Source organism: Meriones unguiculatus, chromosome 15 (genome assembly GCF_030254825.1).
Source record: "Meriones unguiculatus strain TT.TT164.6M chromosome 15, Bangor_MerUng_6.1, whole genome shotgun sequence".
NCBI classification, from domain to species: domain Eukaryota; kingdom Metazoa; phylum Chordata; class Mammalia; order Rodentia; family Muridae; genus Meriones; species Meriones unguiculatus.
In genome coordinates, this window is record NC_083362.1 from 4592368 (window position 1) to 4608399 (window position 16032).

At 51.0% G+C, this 16032-nt stretch overlaps 1 protein-coding gene across 1 annotated transcript in view; it reads right to left on the reverse strand.

Annotated features, from left to right (window-relative positions):
* The window catches only part of Card11 (caspase recruitment domain family member 11), a 114389-nt gene extending 98692 nt beyond the window's left edge, over window positions 1-15697 (reverse strand). The window contains exon 1 of the mRNA XM_060368042.1: window positions 15456-15697. The gene's annotated coding sequence lies outside the window, so the exon portion shown is untranslated. The remainder of the gene's footprint in view (window positions 1-15455) is intronic.
* Between the last annotated feature and the right edge of the window lie 335 nt (window positions 15698-16032).

Here is a 16032-nt window from a genome sequence, read left to right on the forward strand (position 1 = left end):
CCTTTCTCCCGTTGGGCTCCCCCCACCCATAATAGAAATGACTCTAAAATAGAGGGTTTATTTTGGCTCACAGTTTGAGGGTGTAGTCCACTGTGGAAGGGAGATCACGGTGGCACGAGTGTGAAGCAGCTGGTTGCACCATCACAGTCAGGAAGCACAGAGATGAATGTGAGGGCCGGGGCTGCTTTCTCCTTTTTATTACTTGGGGCGTACAAAGCTGGAAATTCCCATCGTGTCAGAAAGAGTCATTCTCCAGTATTATTTCTCGGCGTACTGTGTTCTGTTCTTGATTCAGTATCCCCCAGGAGTGTGTGCACACTTTGTGACAGTCACAGCACTACACACTCAGGAGCTGCGTAGCCCTCGTGTGTTGTGTGTGTGTGTGTGTGTGTGTGTGTGTGTGCGTGTGTGTGTGTTGCACTTCAGCACCAAGTTTCCTGGAGTAACAATAAAACTCTGCCTGGCCAGTGTCCAGTTAAACGAGGGCTTGCCTCTCGCCTCGAGGGCCCCATCTGTTCTCCTCGCTTCCGTCCGTGATCTCCATAACCTGTCCATCTAGCCTGGCTTGCAGCCCTTGTCCCCATGCCTCAGTGGCTCAGCTTCGCCTGCAGGACAGCATCTGCCCTTCCTGGCACAACATCCAGGCTTGTGCTGGCCCCCACCCCTGCCTCCATGTGCTCACAGCTTTTATTTAAAAACTCAACACTGGCTATAGCTGTGTGTGTTTGGTGTGTGTGTGCAGGTACCCGCTTTATTACCAGCTGTCTTAGTCCTCTGAGATGGCGTCTCTCTCTGGGCCTGGAGCTAGGCCGGCAGCCAGTAAGACACAGCCATCTCCCATCTCCACTTTCCTTGGGGTAACGGCTTGCACAGTCATATCCAACTTTTTGCCCAGATGATGAAGATTTGAATTCAGGTCCTCACATGTGTGTAGCAATCCATCTTATCCACTGAGCCATCTCCCTACACCCACTTTGTTTTTGAGAAAGGGTCTCTCGCTGACCTGGAGCTAATACATTAGCGTGAGCTAGATGACTAGTGAACCTTAGGGGTTTGCTTGTCTCTACCTCCCTGGCACTGGGATTATACAAAAGTACATATATATATATGTGTGTGTGTGTGTGTGTGTGTGTGTGTGTGTGTGTATGTATGTATGCGTGTGTGTGTGTATGTGTGTGTATGTATATGTGTGTGTATGTATGTATGTATGTATGTATGCATATCATGGGTTTGGGGCATGGAAGTCAGGGCCTCTTGTTTAGCCTCCTCCTTGGTCCTGTCAGAGCCTCGTGTAGGCCGTTCTCCCCACCTGTCTTCCACATAAAATCCCACTCATGTTCCCACTATCATTTCGGCTTCTCTCAGCAGCAGGAGGTCTACTTGGACTTCTGGTCAACCTGCTCTGTGGCTCGTCATTCAGAGCAACTGTGTTTTCATGCGCCTGACTGTTCCACATCTGTCTGAAGAGATATTGTGGTGTCCTTTCTACAGCTGTGGTGAGGTGATCCACCGAAAGCAACTTGGGGAGGAACGGGTTTGTTTGGCTCACACTTCCGGATCGCAGTCCACTGAGGGAAGCAAGGGCAGCGACTCAAGGAGCCTGAAATGGACCATGGAGGAGCGCTGCTTGCTGGCTTGTTCACTAGCTTTCTGACGTAGCTAGGACCACCTGCCCCGGGATGGTCCTGCCCACTGTGAATGAGGCCCTCCTGCATCACATAGTAATCAGGGCAATCCCTCACAGACATGTCCACAGACCAGCTGACAAAGATAGTACTTGAGGCCTGTTCCAGGGGAGCCTGGGCTGTGTTAACTACTGTGACACCAGTTGATGCTTGCTGGGGCGGCGACCCATCTTCCCCTCATCGGTGTGCTCTTTTGAGACACGGTCTCATGCAACCCAGCCTGGCCTCCAGCTCATCAAGCAGCCAAGGATGGCCTTGAACTCATGGCTCTATCTTCCCAAAGCCATGATTACAGGTATATGCCACTATATCTGATTGATTTAGTGCTCTACCCACTGAGCCATATTTCCAGCCCTCCATTTCTGACATCTTAGTACATACCAGAGTGTCTGCACATGGTAGTCCCTGGGTGTGTGTTTAATGCATGTGTTGTGTATATGTTATATGCATGTGATATGTGTGTGTTGTCTAGATGTGTCTGCTGTGAGCATGTGTATTTGTATTATGTGTGTTTGTGTGTGTATGTTTATGTGCATGTGATATGTGTGGGCATACATGTACTGTGTGTATATATGTGTGTTGTGTATCTGTGTGGTATGTGTGTATATGTGTGTTGTGGGTATGTGTGTTCTGTGTGTACATGTGACACGGTAAACTACCCTGCTGCTGGAAGAGAAAACCGTGAGTCATGTACAATGAACAGAAGCGTCTTTGGCTTGCGGTTCTAGAGGCTGGAAAGATCAAGCGGCCATATTTAGTGAGAATCTGCTTGGTGCTTCACCCCTCAGCAAAAGAGCAAAAGAAGTTCTGTAGGAGAGCAAGAAGGGAGACAGGGGTGTGCTCGTGTTCTGTCGGGAGCCCTTCTCGAGACGACTGACCCAGTGCGGTGACACCAGCGTCAATCCGGAGCCGCCAGGGCCTGCTTGCTTGCCTGTCTGTCCCATTCCTCCCCCCAACCCCGGCTCCACCCTTTCCTTCTCTTCAAGACAGGGTCTTGGCAAACTCACTATGTAGCTGAGGATGACCTTGTACCCTGATCCTTTTCCTCCACCTCCTGAGATCAGGAGAGTACAGAAGGAGGCCACCACTCCTGATGTATCTTCACTTCATGGATGAGGATTGCGGTGCAGTGACCTGTCTGGCAAGGGCGGGCTCATTACCCTATCGACGACACCAGGTTTGGAACCGCCTGAGGGACGGTCAAACCGAGGAGGAGTGGCAAGCGCTGCTCAAGCTCCCGCAGCATTGAGCTGCTTTAGCATTTACTTGTGTGTGTCTTCTCGTGTCTGTGCTGGCATGTAGGTGCCCACGGTCAGTCAGAGGGCAGCTCCCAGGAGTCTATCCCACTCCTTTTATCTGTGGGACCCCGGCATAAGCATCCCTACCTGTAGAGCCATCTCCCTGGCTCAGTAATTTTCGTGTGTGTGTGTGTGTGTAAGCCAGAGAACAACCCGGGTCAAACACCTTGTTACTTTTAAAAATGGGATCTCTCATTGGCTTGGGATTCCCTGCTTTGGCTAGGGAGGGATCTGTCTGTCCCCACGTCCCTAGTCTGTCACATGTGAGTGTCACTGTGTGCACCCAACTTCTCCTTCTCCTTCTCTTCCTCCTTTAGTGTTGATTCTGAGACTGCAGCTCAGGACTTAACTGATGGGTGTGTTCCCAAAGGTCTCCCAGAAGGGGCTTCGGGTTGGGCAGTCTCACTGTGTGTGCAGTGATCACCCCCTCCCCCAGAACAGCCTCCTAGTGACACCACCTTCAACAGCCTCTAGACTCTTGACTCCAGCTGAGATTTTAAAGGAAACAAAGGTCTGATTCAGTGTTTCCAGCATGGCAGGAAACTCAAGTCCTGTATTTATCTGCTGCTGAAAGAAAAAGAAAAAAAATATCAAACCAGAAAAAAAAAAAAGTGTCCACAGGTTTGTGTCTTGGAAAATTCTGAATGTATATCATTTCACAGCACAGCACACACTGCTCATCACAGAGGCTGCCCAGAGTGAAAGGCAAGAGGAGAGATGATTACCATAAAAGACACACGCTAATGAGTAAGAGCCCGGGCAACCATTCGGCCGGTCTGACCTGATATATGCCACCGGCAAGAGGGGACACCTCAAAGCTCTGCTTAACCCAAGCAGTGGGCAGGCAGATGGCTCCCTGGAATTTCTGGGGGACGCGGACGCACACGGAATCCGGCCATCTACGGGATGGCGGAAGATAGCATAGGAAGGCAGTAGCAGTCAAGGTGAAGCAAAGGGGGTTTGTGGATTTAGGGACAGGGTCTTGTTTGTCTGGTGACAAAGATAGATGTGTCTGGGTGTTTGCCCTGGATTCTCCAGAGTGGTGGGTGTGAGCCTACTGATTCCCCAGAGCTCCCCGACACAGCTGCGACAGTGACAGAGTGCTGCTAACTACCCAAGCAGAGATCCAATTCGCGTTAGAGATCTTTGTGAGAAGCCTGGATCCTTAGGGGAATCAAGATGAATCTGGGGAGGAGTTTTCCCCACCTGCCGGGCAGTGGCACCAGTGGCAAGGGCAGTAGTAGGGACCAGGGGCTCTGGGGGTCCCAATATGCAAGAGGGAAATCTGGACCTAGATAGCTGCTAGATGCTTAGTCGTGGCCCAGGGAGTGGCTCAGTTGCCAAAGGGTCCACTCAGCACTAGGACCTGCGTTCTACCCCCGGAACCCATGTGCAAGGCTGGGTGTGGTGCTGTGATCGTGTAATGCCAGAGCTGGCTGTGGGCAGCTTCTTGGAGCTTGTTCCATCCAGCCTTGCCAAATTGCTTCACTCCAGGTCCCAGTGAGAGACTCTGCCTCAGAAAACAACATGACGGCCAGTGAGATGGCTCTGAGAACAGAGAATCTGTGGCCAAGCCTGATGACCTGAGTTTGACCCCCCAAGACCTGTGTGGTAGAAAGAGAGAAGCAACTCCTTGCAAATTATCCTCTGATCTCCATACATGTTGGTGGCATGTGTGTCTTGCCCCCAGTAATTGCACCCCACAAAAAACCCAAGATGAATGACTCCTGAGGATGGCATTCAAAGCTGACCTCTGGCTGCCACATACATGTACACACATATACACCTGCACGCACACACACACACACACACACACACACACACACACTATTGAAGATAGATAGATGCTGGGTTGCTGAAGGACCACAAGCCTGTATCCAACATCTGTATTTACTACATTTCTCATGGATCCCAGGGAAGTCAAATGGCCCTGTCTTCCAGAGGAAGGAAAGCCAGAGGAAGACGCTGAAGGTCAGAGGAAAGGCTGGTGTGGAGGAGACCACGATACACACCCAGCGAGGTCAATTAATAAAAATCAACCTTCACTTTATAGAAAGCTCTGTTGCTCCCATCACCATTTTTCACCCACTTAGCTCTTAAGCTCCTCTGAGCAGTTTTGCAGAGCAGGAAGGCAAGGATTATTCATCTTCATCTTGTTTCATGAAGAAACAAAATCTTGGGAGCAGGGAAGTGATTTTTTTCAAAGACACAAGGTCACCATGGAGTTTTATAGCTGGTAGAGAAGAAGAGAGAAGAGGGCCCAGGTTGCCCTTTCCAGGTTCCTGACCACAGCAGACATCAGCAATTGATTCCAGAACACTCTACCGCTGATCTGTGATTCACTGTGAAGTACTCCTGGAAGCCATTACCAGTAGCTTGGATTTGGCCTGCAAAATGGAATCCCCTTCAACTTCCAACCCTGTCTGATCTCCTTTAGCTAAAGAGAAGACTGAGTTTCTGTGGACTGAAGGAAATTGACCAAGATTGCCCTGTGGCTCAGTGATCCAAAATCTAAGCCAGAGTGTTGGCCAGTGTCTTTATCCCTCTGTGCCTTCATGCCTTGAGAGTCTTTCACTGAACCAGAAGCTCACTGTTTCATTTAAGCTGATCAATCAAACATTTACCCAGAATCAACTGGCCAACTGCATGCAAATACATTAAAAAAAAAGTTATTTCTTCTCAGGCTTCAGTAAGTCACACAATCTTTTCTGGAGGCAACAAGTGAATTATCAATGTCAATACAATGCAGTATGTAGTAAAATACTAGTAATAATTCCCTGAATCCTGAGTACTTATTTGCCCAGTTCTCATCAGACTAAAAAACAAACGGTGCTGGAATGATAGCGCCACAGGTGAGGTCTTCAGTCAAGCCTGACTGGATCCCGTCTCTGGGCCACTTGGGGGAAGAAGAGAACTGACTCCCACAGCTGTCCTCTGACCACCGCACATGAGCTGGGCCACAAGCCCCCTGAAAATGGTTAGAGAAAAGAAAGACCTTCTGGGCGGTGCTGGCGCACGCCTTTAATCCTAGCACTCGGGAGATGGAAGCAGGCAGATCTCTGAGTTCGAGGCCAGCCTGCTCTACAGAGTGAATTCCAGGTCAGCCAAGGCTACACAGAGAAGCCCTGCTTGAAAAACAGCCGCAGGAGAGGCACACTGAGCACAGGCCATCATCCCACCCACATGGGCTCTGCAAGACAGAAGACCCCATATCTTCGCTCACCACGGATGCCCACATTAGCAAGCATTAGACCAAAGAGGCCACGAAGAAGCTCTCTGACAATGAGACTGTCAGAGACGGTACCTTGGCTAATCATGCTGAGAAGGCATCTTAGCTACTGTTGCTGTGAGCAGACACCGTGGCTGGGTCAGTCTATAAAGGGAAGCATTTAACTGAGGGCTTGCTTTCAGTTTCAGAGTCCATGAGCACCACAGCAAGAAGCACGGTGATAAGGAAGCAGGCACGGTGCTGGAGCTCTTAGACCTGATCCATAAGATGGAGGCAGGGAGACAATCTGGCTCAGGTGTGGGCTTTGAAATCTCAAAGCCCGCCCACCCTAGTGACATGCCTTCTCTAACAAGGCCATGCCTCCTAATCCTTCCCAAACAGTCCATCAGATGGAGACCGAACAGTCAAGGACATGATCGTCTGGGCTGTGTTTGTCCGAACCGCCAATGAAAAGGAAGGTACCTACTGATTCAGACATTGCCAGCAAAAGTGGACTTAACCCAGCTCAAGCTAGCTGTCTAACCTAAGCATGCTTTATTTTTCCTTGCTTTCAGTGCTGGGAATTAAACCCAGAGCCACAGGAGGGCTAGGCAAACACTCTACCACCGAGCTGTATCGCCAGCCCAGGACAGTCATTCGCCACGTAGAAACGCTTACCGATGGCAGAAGGGGAGAGTGTACCTCGGCTGTTGGGAGGGCCTGGGAGACACCCGGAGGTCTATGAATGCCCTGTGCCTGGAGCTGAGTGATGCCTCCCCATGTATACAGGAAATCTCTCTTGTCCTAGATTTTCTATAGCTGCACGAAATCGCTGTGTGCAGATGACATGAAAATAGAAGTGAAACTCTACCTAAGGGGAGCAAAGGTGGGGGAGGGGAGAGGCAGGGGAGGGTGATGAGGGAATGTGCTCAAAATACATTTTTGTATGAAAATGGCCTTATATAGCTCAGTCTAAGATCAACCAACCAAAGGCATCAAGCTGTATGTGTAAGACTGAAGGGAACAGTGTGTGCACGCTCTCTCTCTCTCTCTCTCTCTCTCTCTCTGGTTTTTGAGACAGGGTTTCTCTGTGTAGCCCTGGCTGTCCTGGAACTCACTCTGTAGACCAGGCTGGCCTCGAACTCAGAGATCCTCCTGCCTCTGCTGGGATTAAATGTGTGTGCCACCATCGCTTGGTGATTTGTTCTATCTTAATGTAATCAAATCCTGGGTCAGGGAGATGGCTCAGGAAGAGCGTTTCTGAGCGACGATGAGGACCACAAATCTACATAAAACTATCGGCTTGTCTGTAATCCCAGTACGCTGGGGCTGGGTGGGCACAGCTGGCCTGCTGGAGCTCGCTGCCCATCAGCCTGGCTCCAGGCTAGTTCTTTCTAAAGAGAAGGTGCAGTGTAACAGAGCAGGGTGCCGGACGTCCTCTTCTGACATCACACACATGCGCACACTTGTATACATACATATACACTTGCAAACACACACAAACATTACATAAAAAGATGGTGCCAGGTGTGCTGTGGTGGCACATGACTTTAATCCCACCAAGAGGCAGAGGCAGGAGGATCTCTGTGAGTTTGAGGCCTGGCTGGTCTACATAACATGCTCTAGGCTGGCCAGGGTTACATCGTTGTACCCTTCTCAAAAGAGATAAGTAAATGGGGGTGGGAAGACTGGCTCAGTGGTTAAAAGCTCTGATCCGGGGCCCACTTCCCGGCACCCGTGTGGCTGCTCACAGCCGTCTGGAGCTCTAGTCCCAGGGGACCTGCCGTCCTCCTCCGGCCTCAGCGCACCAGGCACACATGTGGTGCACAGACAGGCGGACCAGACACCCACACATGTAAATAGTAATAACACTGATAGTAAGTGACGTAACATAAGGTTTTTCTTTCCCTGGCGGGCATTAGTTGTCATGACAGAGGCCACAGCCTGGGGTTCCTCACGCTCCTCTCAGGGCAGGACAGGGGTGAACCGGGTGCTCCACCAGGAGGAAATGCTGTTAGATCATGCTGAGTAGGAATCTCCAAGAGCCAGAGTGCAACTCACAGCTTTCAAAAACGTTTTAGCGAGGGCTGAGGGTGGGGGTGGGGTGGCTATGTCGGCAAAGTGCTTGCCACGCAAGCCTGCGGACCTGAGTTCAGTCCCGGCACAGACAGAAAAGGTGGGCGTGGTGGTGCGTGCTCGGAAGTCCAGCAGCAGGCAGAGAGACAGGAGGGTCCCCGGCCTCACTGACCAGCCAGACCAGCCTGCCCAGCGAGCCACGACTGGTGAGGCCTGGTCTCAAGGACACAGTGAACGGCTCCTGAGGAGCAATCCCTGAGGCTGACCTCTGGTCTCCATATGCTCACACACACGTATAGGCACATATGTACAAATGTGTACAAATGTATACATACACACATGTATATGTGTGCACACACATACATGCCAACACACGCACATATCATACATGCATAAACATGCACACACATGTATACACATCACATGTATACAAAACACACATGTTCATGCCTATACACACCTATACATAACACACGTGTTTATATATAAACACATATGTAGACATGTATACACACATATACACACATTTATACACATGCACACACATGAATACACACATATACATACATGTATACACACAAACACACAGGTATACACGCCAACACACATGTACATGTGCACACACATGAGTACACACACCGTACACATTTCAAGTGAAAGAAAGGATCCCCAAGCTCCCCACCCCAAGGTCCTGCTGTAAACGGCTTCTTGCACGTGTTTTAGTGTCCTCTTACACACAGTCCCGACAAAGGTCCCCGCCAGCCCAGCTCATTCCCATCAGGGCCCTCGCAGCGCCCAGAGTGTGGCTGGCTCTACCCTGTCCTAGCTGTGCCCGCCCTGCGTCTGTCTTCGTGTGTGCAGCTGTAGGGTTTACTCATTCATACTCATGTATGTTGTCCTGTGAGGCTGCCCCGCGCCCTGCCCCCTTTGCCATGACCAGCTTTCCCTAAGCCTCCCCTCCCCTTTCTCTTTCTTCCCTGATGTGTGTGTCACATGTAAGTGTGTATTGCACGTTCACCCACATGCATGCATGTGGAGGTCAGACATGGACTTTGAGGGTCTTACTCAGATGTTCTACCCAGGATGCCCTGAGGCAGACCCTCTCACGGAACTCCTGAGAGCCTAGACTTTTCCTGCCTCAACCGAGAAAGCCTGCTGGGGTGCTCTGCCGGGGCGCTCAGCCTTCAGGTGAGGGCCGGGGACTGAGATCCAGGACCTCACGTCTGTGACTTCACCCTTTGCTGAGGCAGCCCTCTCCTCAACCCTCTTTCCAAGGTGTGCTCTGAAGCCCAGGCTGGCCTTGAACCCTGGCATAGGGCAGTTATCTTCCCCGCCTCGCTTTCCCATCAAAGAGTGCTTGTGGTCCAGCAGTTTAAACTGTCATTCCCCTTCTGTGCTATTTCACGTGGATTTATTGCAACTGCGTGTTCGTGGCTCTGCCCGTTTTTCTGTTTGTTTGGCTGCTTTAGCACTTTCCCCAAGGGGTCAGACTCTCTTACTCTGGGGTAGGTGATGTTCCACTGGGTCTATCCTGTGGCACCCACACGCTCATTCTGTCTGTGGCCCAGGGTTGAGTCACTTTGAAAGGGACCGTCTAGCTCACACACCATAAAATATGTTTTTATCTGGACCCTTCAGGACGAAGTTCGCAGATTCCAGTGACTAATTGGTTTACAAGCATGCTCTTTATATATTAAGAAAAGAACTCTTTGTCTTATCTGCTCTGTTTTGCACCTAATTTTGGTTTTGCCTTCTATCCTCGTAATAATCAAAACAAAAGTAAAACAAACTTCAAAGCGCATGCCCCACAACCTGTTACGTAACTGCTTCATATGAAAGTACTATCTGTGTTAATGCAGGGATGATACTTTAAAAGTTTTTAGACGACGGGTCTCACTAAGTTGCCCCAACTGATTAAATTCACTCTGTAGCCCTAGCTGAACTTAAACTTGAGCTTGAATTCCTCCTGCCTCAGCTCCTAAGTGGTTGGCAGGACAGGCCTGTATTACCGCGTCCATTTACGGAACAGTGTGTGTGTGTGTGTGTGTGTGTGTGAGAGAGAGAGAGAGAGAGAGAGTATGAGTGTGTGTGTGTATGAGTGTGAGTGTGTATGAGTGTGTGTGTGTGTGTGTGAGTGTGTGTGTGCTGTTGTTGTTGCTTTGTTTTGTTTGATTTTTAAATTCACATGAAATCCAGAAGGCAATACTAGTACTATCATCAGGAAGGAATGATGCTCTTTTCCTCATTGTCCTCCTCTGGGCAGGGTCTCCCATTGGCTCATCAACTACGCTAGCCCGGCCTGCAAGCCCGTGGGTCCTCCTGCCTGAACTCCCAGCTCTGAGCTTGAAACTACATCCCAACACGCACCGGATTTGTACATATGTGCAAGGGATCGAACTCTAGTCCTCATGCTTGCAAGGCAAACACTTTTTGAGCCATCTCCCCAGGATGGGAAGAAACCTTTTTGTTTCAAGACGTTTGTTTTGTTTTCATGGCAGGGTTTCTCTGTGTCACCCTGGCTGTCCTGTAGACCAGGCTGGCCTCGAACTCAGAGATCCACCTGCCTCTGCCTCCTGATGGCTGGGACTACGCACAGTCTCTCTTTTCAGTCCATGAGTGTTTTTCTTTCATGTGTGTATGTGTACCACGTGTGGACCGAGTGCCCACAGAGGCCGGAGAGAGTGTCAGGTACCTTGGATCTGGAGTCAAGGACCACCATGTGGGTGCTGGGAACAGAATGCAGGCCCTCGGCTCGAGCGACCAGCCTTTGGCCACTGAGCCAGCCTCCCCGCCCCCACCCCCCGCACCCCCACCCCCTTGACTCCTGGGATGGTTTTGCCTAATATGTGCACTTTGCTGAGTTCCCACAGCTCGCAGGGAGCGAAGCTGTGACGGCAGCCTCACCACCTGGCTCCAGGTCTGTAGATCTTCTCGGAAAGCATCTTGCTTCCTAACAATGAGGTCAATACTAGGGTGGCGGTGGCCAGAGAAAGCAGGAGTTCCGGCAGCTGCTGGCTGCCTTCCCTCTAGGTGTGAGAGGGTTTCGGGCAGAGAGTGAGGGCGGGGCGGCCGTCAAGCTAATGTCTGAATATTCCATGGCGGATGGTGTTCGAAAACTTAAAGCATATGGGAAGGTTTGGAAGGAAGCACACCCTTCTCTTGCTCAGCCTGTCAGGAGCATCACCCAGTTAGGAACGGATGTGTGGACAACCATGTGACAGGGAGCAGATGTGCTGGTGAAGGGGGAGGAGCCAGAGGCGGGAAGAGGGGGCAATTGCCAGGCAGCAGGCCCTGGTGCTGAGCTTTTATTACTCTTGGCATTGGGCCATGGCCACCCATTACACAAATCTGAGAGTGACCGTTATAATCTCTGAGCCCTTGAGCAAATCACTGCCTGAAAGGTTACCTTTCTGAAAACTGTCACCCCGTTAAAACCACTGGGCCAGAGAGCAGGGTCCCTAGAGGAGGCTGTGGGGAGGCATGTGGGCTGTGTTCTTTATAGGTGGTTTGTGAACTGTGCTATTCCTACATGACCTGCTGGCTGAAGAGACTAGAATCTGTTCCTTGTAAGTGTTTCTTTGGGGACAGGAATGTGTTCTTTGTGGTAGAATTTTCTGCCTAGAATCCCCCAGTGAGAGGCTGGGGTGTGGCTCAGTGGTAGAGCCCCTGCCTAGAATCCCCCAGTGAGGGGCTGGGGTGTGGTTCAGTGGTAGAGCACCTGCCTAGAGTCCCCCAGTAAGGGGTCTGAGGCAGGGCTTGGTGATAGAGCCTTTGTCTAACTTGAGTGAGTCCCTGGCTTCAATCTCTAGCACTGCATAAAATCCAAACAAAACCCTGTCAATTTCCTTTAGCAGAAAGCATTTTTTGAGGGGCTTCTTTGAAAGCTGTCTTTGCTTTTCTTTTTGTCCCTGATTTCAATCAATCCAAGTATTTTCCAGCTGGCTTGATCCATGCAGCCACACAAGTGAGAGCAGTTTATCTCCAGGGTAGATTTCCTCAGTACAACTCTCTGATTTCCTTCAATTCACACACTCATCCTGTACCACTGGGAGTGTAAACAGGGAAACTGAGGTAGCCTACGCAAAGAAGCCTGCCCAGCTGGGGTGCAGTGGGAGCAATGAGTGGTGCTGTGCCTCCAAGTCTGCACTCAGGCTTTACCCTTGGACATGTGCCTAGGACCTGGCTGTTAACAGCCAAGGTGGTGAGTGGCAGATCCATCTTTCCTTAAAACGTTTGTTTGTGTTTGTTTTTGTTTTTGTTTTTGTTTTTTTTCTTTCAAGGTAGGGGTTCTCTGTGTAGCCCTGGCTGTCCTAGAACTCTCTCTGTAGACCAGGCTGGACTCAAACTCAGTGATCTGGCTGCCTCTGCTGCTTGAGTGCTGGGATTAAAGGCCTGCGCCACCACAGCCCAGCTTCCTTTACATTTTTTAAAGGATTTATTTTAGATAATGTGTCTCTGTGTGGGTACGCACATGTAAGTGCAACGCCTACGGAGGCCAGAAGAGGGCATCTGTCTCTTGGGCTGGGCTTGTAGGTTGTTGAGGGTTGCTGACAGGAGTGCTAGGAATGGAACACATGTTGTCTACAGGAGCAGCGCTTGCTCTTCACCACAGAGCCATGTCCTCAGCCCCAGGACGTCTTCTGTAATTGTCCCTAATACCACGGAGCAGCGGTTCTCAACCTGCCTGAGGCTGTGACACCTTAATACAGTTCCTTGTGTTGTGGTGACCCCCCAGCCGTAAGACTGCTTTCATTGCTACCTCATAACTGTAATTCTGCTACTGTTGTGAATCGTGATGTGAACGTAAACATGAGGTCTTAGGTGACCCCTGTGAAATGGTCATTTGGCCACCAAAGGGGTCCCAACCCACAGGTTGAGAACTGCCGCCATAGAGAACTCTATAAACAACAATGGCTGACACTTTGGCTCTACTGGAGAATGACATCACAGAGCTCAACAGCAAGCCCAACACAGGCCCCAGAACCTGCAGACGGAACACTGGCCTCCTACTGACCGCTCCCCTGACCCTATGTATCTATTTTAATTCAAGTGTCACAGGTCTGCCTTTGCAAAACAGCAAGCCAAGCTATGGTCGGAGCCAGGGAGGCTGTCAGGGATACGGGCTCATATGAGACATAGCAAGGCCCCATCCTGATGACCTTCAAAGCAGAGAGAAGCAAGGACAGCTTTAAAAACACACTGGTGCTGCTGAAAGCCTATCCTTTCAGAAACTCTGGAGGCTCAGGCAGGAGGATGGCATGATGAAGGCAGCCTAGGCTACAAGCTAAATTCAGGGGAGAGAGAAAGAGAGAAAGAGAGAGGTAGGGCTTGAGATAAAACAGCTCAGTGGTAGAGCCCCTGCATAGAATCCCCCAGTGAGGGGCTGGGGTGTGGCTCAGTGGTAGAACAGCTGCCCAGTGAGGGGCTGGGGTGTGGCTCAGTGGTAGAGCCCCTGCCTAGAATCCCCCAGTGAGGGGCTGGGGTGTGGCTCAGTGGTAGAGCCCCTGCCTAGAATCCCCCAGTGAGGGGCTGGGTGTGGCTCAGTGGTAGAGCTCCTGCCTAGAATCCCCCAGTGAGGGGCTGGGGTGTGGCTCAGTGTAGAGCCCCTGCCTAGAATCCCCCAGTGAGGGGCTAGGGTGTGGCTCAGTGGTAAACTATGATCCCATCTCCTGTCATTCTCAAAACACAGATCCACTGTACCATAAAAACAAAACAAAACAAACAAACAAACAAACATCTCTTGTAGGAAAGGTGCACAAAAGCTGCACAAGAACGGGTGGAGAAGGGAGCCTCGGCTCACCCTTCCAGCTGGCCTCAGCCTGGGATCCTTGCTGACCCCTGGGGCTCAGCTGTGTCTGAGAGCAGCCTTCCCCTGAGTTCTCTGTCATCAGAGCATACTGACTGCAAGACAGGCATCTCAGGGTGAGCACCGAAATGTTCCTTCTGTGGTCCTTTAGGTCAAACACAGCCGCCCAGGAATCACTGATTGATTTACTCAGCAAATGGGCATCCTCACGACAGAGTTTGGTTTGTGTAGGGTTTCTCTGTGTAGCACAGGCTAGCCTGGAATTCCCAGTCCTCCAGCCTCTACTTCCAGTGTGCACTGTAACCTTGTGTGTTTTACCTACGGATATTTGTTACAGTGGTTTTCCTTTGCAGTCCTATAAATGATCTCTCTCTCTGTGAGAGAGAGAGAGAGAGAGAGAGAGAGGGAGGCTGCAGGGGTAGTGATGCACCAGCCTGCCTCGATGATACTTGGCTAATGGAATCTGCACAGGTGTAGACCACTTCCTTGTGCTGCTCCTGGCTTTGCTCTGGAAACACCCATTGCAGGCTCACGGGCATCTGTCTTCCCTTCACAGATGCCTTGGGGATGGAGAGGCCGGGGATTCGGGGAAGACGTGAGCGGGAAGTGCAGTTAGATTCCTGTCTGTACACTAATTCACTGTCTGGGTTTCCAGCACGAATTACAAATGAGAAGGTACTAAATAGATGTTGGGTGAGGGACCCTTCCCCCGCTTCCTAGTAGGTCATACCTTCCAGAAAAGTCATAAATGTCACACAAAAATTTTTCTTTTAAAACTACTGATAAAACTGCCTGGTCATTTAGAGATCAAGGTTGAGCTGGTGGCCTCTGGCCTCCACAGCCCTCCCCTCCCCCCCGACATAAATAAATCCCTAGGCCACAAGTCACTCTCTCTGCCTTCAGAAGAGCTTTGTAACCTCCCCAGCAGGTTTGGGAGGTGGCTCTAAGCGGCAAGCCATTGGTCCCCAATACACAAGCCACCGGAGGACCATCCTTTACCCTGGCACCTCTCTTTGGAGAGCAAGGAGGGCCACCTTCTCAAGAGCCCCTGAGTTAGGCTGGGCTGTTCGCTGTAAACTTCCGGCCATTCGTGTGTGAGTCAAGTTCTATTCCTCCTCTGGAGCAGGTGCACGGACGGGGCCGGGCTCCCCATTCATTCCCCTTCTCTCCGAGCTTTGCGAGGGCCAAGTCAAGGGTGTTTGCGTTAGTGACCCAAGACTTGCAGAGTGAGCTCCAGAACCCTTAGGGGAGAGAGCGAGGGGAGGGGCTGCAGAGCGGAATGCCTGTCAGCCCTCCACACCCTGCTGCCTCCGGAACTTGACGGTGTCCGAGCAACAGCCCCTTTTCAGTCCCCCAGCCCCAGCCCTGCTGCGCCTACCTACCTGGGGTACTCATGCTCTGCAGGCGCGCGGTGCTTCCTCCACGTTGCCTTCCAGCTTCCTCCAGAGCTGGGATCCGGTCTCCCGTTTGTACCTGGCTGAGGCTGCTACCCTCCCGGGGCCTTGCAGACCGTCGGGGAAGCGCCTTCAGGAGTCCCAGGATCAGAGGGCTCAAAGAGAGGAGAGAGAAACGAGGGAGAAAGGAGAGAAAGAGAAGAGAGAGAAGAGACAGAGAGAAAGTGTGTCATAGGCTGGTAGGGGCGGGGGAGAAAAAAATGCAAAACCAGACAGGAAACGAGACTTGAAAAAAAATTGCAAAAGGTTAGAAAAAAAAAAAAGAGATAAGGAAGGGGGAGGGGTGGGTTTGAGCCTAAGGCTTTGGAGGCCTGGCTGTAAGTGGTGAGGGATGCTCCCAGGGTGGGGACATTGCTGGGCTTGGGTGCTGAGTCCAAGATAGCCAGCCCACCGGCTTTAAATGGCTTTAAATGGGGTGAAGTTGGCCCACCCTGGGTCATCATCCATGGGGTTCCAGTGTGGGCTTAGGAGGGGTGTACCTTTTTTTTTTTTTAACGTTTTTCTG